We start from the raw sequence: 7,231 nt of genomic DNA on the forward strand, positions 1-7,231 counted from the left end.
GCCCCCTCCCCGGACCGGCACCGGGAGCTCCTTGCCCCCTCCCCGGACCGGCACCGGGAGCTCCTTGCCCCCTCCCCGGACCGGCACCGGCACCGGGGGCTCCCTGCCCCCTCCCCGGACCGGCACCGGGAGCTCCTTGCCCCCTCCCCGGGCCGGCACCGGGAGCTCCGCGGGCGGGCGGCGCTGACACCCAGTGCTTGCGCCCCGCCGCCGAGCTCGGAACAGGCGGAGAAGCAGAGAAGGGATAACGGGAAGCGGCGCCTCGGAGCGGTTCGGGAAGGGACCCGCATCCCTCCGGCTGCGGAGCCGCGCCGGGGAACTCCGGGCGCAAATCCTCGTCTCAACGCCGGACACGGTGGGAACCAAGCGAGCTGGAAGTGTGGAAATATGGAATGTGGAAAATCTCCATCTTGCGCTTAAAGAAAGACCAGCTCTCGAACCCCTGCGGGCCCTCCCTGAGCAAAGTCCCAAAAGCTGTGAATACGCTCCCCACCCACTGAGAGCAGCCCAGAGCTGCTCAGGAGCAGCTCGCATGGATCTGACCTCCAGCCCAGGCTGTTGCACCCCTTACCCCGCACGCACAGTGCGCTCTCCGGTGGGGCTCCATCCCTCCGTGTTTGGCTATCCACGGATGCTGCGGAGCTCATGAGCCCGCAGAGTGCCTGAAGAGCCACCGCTGGCCCCAGAGGCACTGCCCTCCCCAGGAGAACCACGCTTCCCAAAGCCCTTGCCTTGCCATGCCTGTGTGTTCCTACAGCCAGAGCCCGCTCCCCGCAGGGCTCCAAATGTCTGCGGTGCCAAGAGCAGCACTCATTGTTGATCCTTCCCCGGGCAGAACAGATCCTGGGCCATTGATTTTTCAGCCTGAATCGATGTGGTGAAACTTGAGTCTATCAGACGGTTCAGTGGCAGCCAGAGCTCTTCAGCCACACCTGAAAATGTATTGTTCCTCTCAAAACGGGGTGGGCTTCCCACCACCCCCAGAGGCTCAGCTGACCGGCTGGGCAAAGGGAATTACAGCACAAGCTGAGAAATCCCTGGCACCTCGAGGTGGATGTGAACAGCTGCTGCGCTGCCAGTTTCCCCGTGCCAGGCCCAGGGAGGGATCTCACAGAGCTGACAGTGCCTGGACAAGTGAATCAAGGGACGATTTCCCACTGAAAGTGAGCCCTGGGGTCTTGAAAACTTGAAAACTTTTGAGATTCTTGAAAACTTTTCCTCCTGGTTTTCAAGGGGATCGGTGCTGTGTGTTGCAGGTGTGATGGCACCCGCAGAGATCCCTGGGGAAAGATGGTGCAGAGAGCTGAACACCTGCTTGGAGTCACTTCAGCCTGGGACAGGCAGGAGCTGCTGCTGGAATGTTTTGGAGCCTGGATCTGCTCCGTGGTTCTTGCTGAAAGCTTCTGTTCAGCGAAGGTTTGGCTGACAGCACGGAAGTCCCAGGTGCTGGGAATGGTGCAGACACCACGTAAGTCCCTGAGAGTCTCTCATCCAACACCTGCTCCAAGCAGGGTGAGCTTCAGCTTCGAGATGAGAGCAGCAGCTCAGAGACGTGTCTGGGCAGATTGCAAGTACCCCAGGGACAGAGATCCCCCAGCCTCTCTGGAGCCCCGTCCCTGTGCTAAATTTGATTACAGACACACATTCTTGCAGACTGTAGAATTCCCACAGCCAGCAGAGCCCCGTGGATGTGAGGAAGAGCTGAATCCCGTGTGGGAGGGCTGTGAGCATCCCTCCGGTGCGCGGTGCCCTCGGGGAGCTGCTCCCCCAGGCACGGCCATGGATCAGAACCTGGGGAACAAACCAGCCCCTTCCAGGCGCTGCCGGTGGGTTTGCCTGGCAGCACCGGGGCTCCTGACAGATGTCCTGGGCTGTGCATAGCCTGCTCCTCTGGCTTTCACACAGTTCTCAGTGTCTGCTGCACTGCCCGGAGCCAGCCCGCAGCCGGCTCTTAGAATATTGGGGTGGGAGCAAGGGACAAGCCTCCCTCTCTCTGCAGTTACTCGTGGGTCTCTGGCACCCCGGGCACGGCAAACAGCAGCGTGGGGGACAGCGGCTGTGCTGTCACCGGCTCGTCCCAAAGCCACTGCCCGATGCCGCAGGTGTGCCTAGAGGGGATGGACTGCACGGGGCAGCTCAGGTCACCTGCAGCACTTCTCACCTTTCCCCTTCTCCTTGGCTTACAGAAATCAGCAGGGTCACTCTTTTTAAATTCATTTTTTTCCCGTGTGATCAGTGACCTTACAGGTTAAAGCCTGCCCTTGCTCCTCCCTGCCAAACCACTGCCTCCTGATGGGAGAGCCTTTTCGGGCTGCCCATCCTGGGCTGTCCATCCCGGGCTGCCTATCCCGGGCTGTCCATCCCGGGCTGTCCATCCCACTCTGTCCATCCCTGCCTGTCCATCCCACTCTGTCCATCCCACTCTGTCCATCCCTTGCTGTCCATCCCTTGCTGTCCATCCCACTCTGTCCATCCCACTCTGTCCATCCCAGCCTGTCCATCCCAGCCTGTCCATCCCAGCCTGTCCATCCCTGCCTGTCCATCCCACTCTGCCCATCCCAGCCTGTCCATCCCACTCTGTCCATCCCACTCTGCCCATCCCAGCCTGTCCATCCCAGCCTGTCCATCCCAGCCTGCCCATCCCAGCCTGTCCATCCCAGCCTGTCCATCCCACTCTGTCCATCCCAGCCTGTCCATCCCAGCCTGTCCATCCCGGCCTGTCCATCCCAGCCTGTCCATCCCACTCTGTCCATCCCAGCCTGCCCATCCCAGCCTGTCCATCCCAGCCTGTCCATCCCGGCCTGTCCATCCCAGCCTGCCCATCCCTTGCTGTCCATCCCTTGCTGTCCATCCCGGGCTGCCGAGCTGAGCAGGAGATCCGGGAAGGACACGGAGGGAAATGAACTCTCACACTCGTGTTTGTCCTACGAATCCAGAACCTGTCTCCTCCCATTCCAAATCAATAATTAGGAGTCCCGGAATAACCCGTCGAGGTTGTGTAACCGGTTTGCTCCCTGTCGCATCCCTGTCCGTCCCCACCCGTCCGTGCCCGCCCGTCGGGGGCTGAGGTGTCCCCCGAGCCCGAGGGGACCCTGCCAGGACAGGGGACACGGCTCTGTCACCCTGGGCCACCGCCGGGACCTTCCGAGGGCTCTCCCGTGCCCCCTCCGGGGAGCCCCGCGGGGAAGCGGCTCGGGGCCGGTGCCGGTGCCGGGGCCGAGCGGTGCCGGATCCGCTGCCGGTGCCGGTGCCGGTGCCGATGCCGAGCGGTGCTGGGGCCGGTGCCGGTGCCGGTGCCGGCTCTCCCGGGATCCGCGGGATGTGCATTTGTAAGGCTGGCCTGCCATCTCCTGGGAAAGCCGAGAAATGCGGCACGGAAAACCCAAAGCGGACGGAGGGGCCGCGATCGCCCTCCCCAGGCTCTGCCCAGCTTTCGGGGTGTGGGGGTGGGGGGTGCTCCCCCTTCGCTCTGCCCGGGGGAAACCAGCCCCACCTGCCATCCCCAGACTGCCCTGAGCGGCCGAGGGGATGTTCCAGGGAACTGAGGGCACAGAAAGACAAACCCGGGTGTCTGTGTGCCCGCAGAGCCCCCAGCAGCAGCAGCTGGGGTGTCTTGGGGTGCAGCGGGGAGAGGGGATCGTCATCCCACTTGGGAACACGCCTGTGCATGGGTCTGCAGGGAGCCACACACCCCGACAGCAAAGCACCCTAAAGACTCGCTCAGGGTGCTTTGGGTTGGTCCAAAAGCACCCCAAAGTCTTGGCAGGTCTCAGAGCTGGAGAAGAGATCGTACTGTACAAATACGTTATAAATAAATGCCTGTTATTAATATTTAATGTATTTTAAATATGTTATAAATAAATCACGGCCTGGCCTGTGAGTGTCAGCCTGCACCACCTAGTCTCACCCCTATAAAAAACCACAATGAAAACACCACATTTTCCCACCAGAAAATCCAGTATGCCACTGTAATACCCACAGTCTGTAGCAGGAACCTCCTTTATCTAACCTAAAACACAACGTTTGCAGAGCTCCCTGTACCTCCACCACCTTGGTGCCAGCACAACGAAGCTGAACCTTCCCCAAAACTTCCCCCACAAACAAGCCCTGTGCCCCAGCACTGTGGGAGGAGAAGCCAGCTGCCCTCAAAAGTGGCAATGGTGAGCACGTCCCCTGTCCCCAGGAGGCTCAAAATGGGCTCATAAATCAGAGAAATCATAGCAGGGCTTTAGGCCAGGAACACAAGTGTTTTTTTACTGTGCTGGATGCAGGTGGGAATGGGAAACATCCCAGGGCATGGCTGTGAGAAGAAGTGAGCAGATGGCAGACTTTGCAGCTCTGCACAGTAATTTGTAAAGCAAATTGGCCCTTGGGCAGGCGGTCACACAGCAAAGGGGGGATCCAGCCCACAGCTGGCTGTCCCCACTGCTCTGACGGCCTTCCACACAATCCTACAGCAGCAAATGCTTTTGGGGTCGCGTTCCTGCGACTGGAGAGCGCAGCAGAGCCGCCTGTGTGGCACCAGGGCATCCCAAAGCTCCTCCCTGGGCTGGGCTCGGGCCCCAGCTCATCCCTCCATCCTCCCGGGGGCAGAGGCAGCGAGCCAGCAGCACCAGCACACACTTGTCCTGCCCAGCAGCACCAGCACACGCTTGTCCTGCCCAGCAGCACCAGCACACGCTTGTCCTGCCCAGCAGCACCAGCACACGCTTGTCCTGCCCAGCAGCACCAGCACACGCTTGTCCTGCCCAGCACCACCAGCACACGCTTGTCCTGCCCAGCAGCACCAGCACACGCTTGTCCTGCCCAGCACCACCAGCACACGCTTGTCCTGCCCAGCACCACCAGCTTGTCCTGCCCCATGGAAGCTGCTGATCAGCATCTAAACAGCAAGGGCTGGGAAGGAGGCAAATGACTGCAGGAAGGGGAGGAAGGCGAGTCTGTTGGAATTAAGGTCAGGAACTTGCTGGTATTTGCTGACATTTTGTTCCTGATGAGCTGGCAGGGCTCATTCTCATCAGGCACACACTTATGTATGCATTTATTTATTTTAGAGGTGGGCCTGGAAACAGCTTCAGAGCTGTTTCTGAAAACACAGGCTCATCTTTGATATCCAGCAGGGTGCAGGCAGACTGCTAATCAAACCACCTGAAAACTCAGACTTTTTCTTCACAGACATTTCGAATCTTTGCCCCGTGGTTTCCTTTCAATTTGAAATCATCCCAAGTTTTTGGAAGTTCTCCACAAACCCCAAGTCTTGAAACATTTTTTTGTTTCAGAAAAACAAACACTTGGTGCTTCTGAGCTGAACACACTCCCTGCAGCAGAGCAGGTGCCAGCTAAAATTACCCCTGCTCCCTGCCAGCCCCAGCACAGCCTGCAGGGCAGCCCTGAGAGTTTGGGGCACCCAGGGTCCCCTTGCCATGGCAGGGAGCTGGTGGCAGTGGGAGCCCATCCCAAGAACTTCCCAGGAGGCTCCAGATACGGAGCAGGATATTCCCACAGCGGCTGGAGCAGCGTCCACGTCCCCCCAGCATCTCAGGCCTTACAGCAGCCATCCCCTACCATGCTCCTCGTGCTTTACCTCACTGCCCCATCAGACACCCCTAAAGGTGCTGTGGGAAACACGAACATCCCTCTGGAGCGTTCTGAGCTCCAGCAGCTGGGTTGTCAGCGGGTTTTCAGGGAGCTGAGCACTAACTCTGCTCACTGCAGAGAGAGGCTGGGGCTGTGCCCTGCCAGCCAGGGGCATGGTACCGTCCCAAATTCATTCTCAGTTCGTCACACCGCTGGTCTGGAGGCCGAATGGCTGCAGAAAGAAAGGTCTTGGGGTTGTTTTTGTCTCTCTGTGGAGGAGTTTGTACAGCCGGAGCTCCCATCTCTGCAGGAAGAGCTCAGGGCACCAGGGGCTCCAGGATAACCTCGTCCCTACATCCCAGGGCAGAGGGTGCAGTGGTGGCCAGTGCTTCATGTTGCAGCAGAGACAAGAAGGAATATGCTTCTTCTCAGCTTCTAAGGAGCCAGAAGCACTTCTTCATTTGCATGGCAAGCGTGTAGCCTAGTTCAAGTAACGTGTTAATTGCAGAGTCTGGCTGTTCAGGCTTCTGGTAGCAATCCCCCACTTGGGCTGAAGAGTAAATGCAGAACTTGGCATTCCTCATGTGGGAATGCAGTTTACCATCCTCACACGTGTCTCAGGAGTGCAGGACAGCACCCAGAGGAGGAGGCGTCCCCCTGGCCGCTCCCTCCCTCGGAGCTACCTTTGATACGGTTGCAATTCGCCAAGGCTTATTTGCTGGATAATCAGACACACGGCCCCTTCCTTTAATTGCCTCGTAAACTGCCAGGATGATGAATTCTGACACAAGGCTGCATTCATGCGGGGGTGATGGGTGGTGAGTTGAGGGGTGCTGGGGGGCTGGGACAGCCCCAGGGGGGCTCTGTGCCTCGGTGGCAGCTGGAAATCCTCGGGGCTCAGAGGCTGCAGATGGGGGCAGCAGTGCCAGGAGAGCCCCCCGAGCTGGGGCAGAGTCACAGCAAAGCCTGGCACTCACAGACACCCCGGGACAGGGAGCCATCCCTCCCCGAGCTGGGGCAGAGCCAACCCTGGCACTCACAGACACCCCGGGACACGGAGCCATCCCCCCCCGAGCTGGGACAGAGCCACAGCAAAGCCTGGCACTCACAGACACCCCAGGACACGGAGCCATCCCTCCCCGAGCTGGGACACCACCCCAGCCCTGCCTTCCTCCCCCAGCCCTGTCTTCCTCCCCAGCCCTGTCTTCCACCCCAGCCCTGCCTTCCTCCCCCATCCCTGCCTTCTCCCCCATCCCTGCCTTCCTCCCCAGCCCTGCCTTCCTCCCCAGCCCTGCCTTCCTCCCCAGCCCTGCCTTCTCCCCCAGCCCTGCCTTCCTCCCCAGCCCTGCCTTCCTCCCCAGCTCTGCCTTCCTCCCCATCCCTGCCTTCCTCCCCCATCCCTGCCTTCTCCCCCAGCTCTGCCTTCCTCCCCATCCCTGCCTTCTCCCCCAGCTCTGCCTTCTCCCCCATCCCTGCCTTCCTCCCCATCCCTGTCTTCCTCCCCCAGCCCTGCCTTCTCCCCCAGCTCTGCCTTCCTCCCCCATCCCTGCCTTCCTCCCCATCCCTGTCTTCCTCCCCCAGCCCTGCCTTCCTCCCCAGCTCTGCCTCCCCAGCTCTGCCTCCCCCAGCCCTGCCTTCCTCCCCATCCCTGCCT

This window comes from Cyanistes caeruleus, chromosome 9, assembly GCF_971803275.1.
Source record: "Cyanistes caeruleus chromosome 9, bCyaCae1.hap1.1, whole genome shotgun sequence".
Lineage (NCBI taxonomy): Eukaryota > Metazoa > Chordata > Aves > Passeriformes > Paridae > Cyanistes > Cyanistes caeruleus.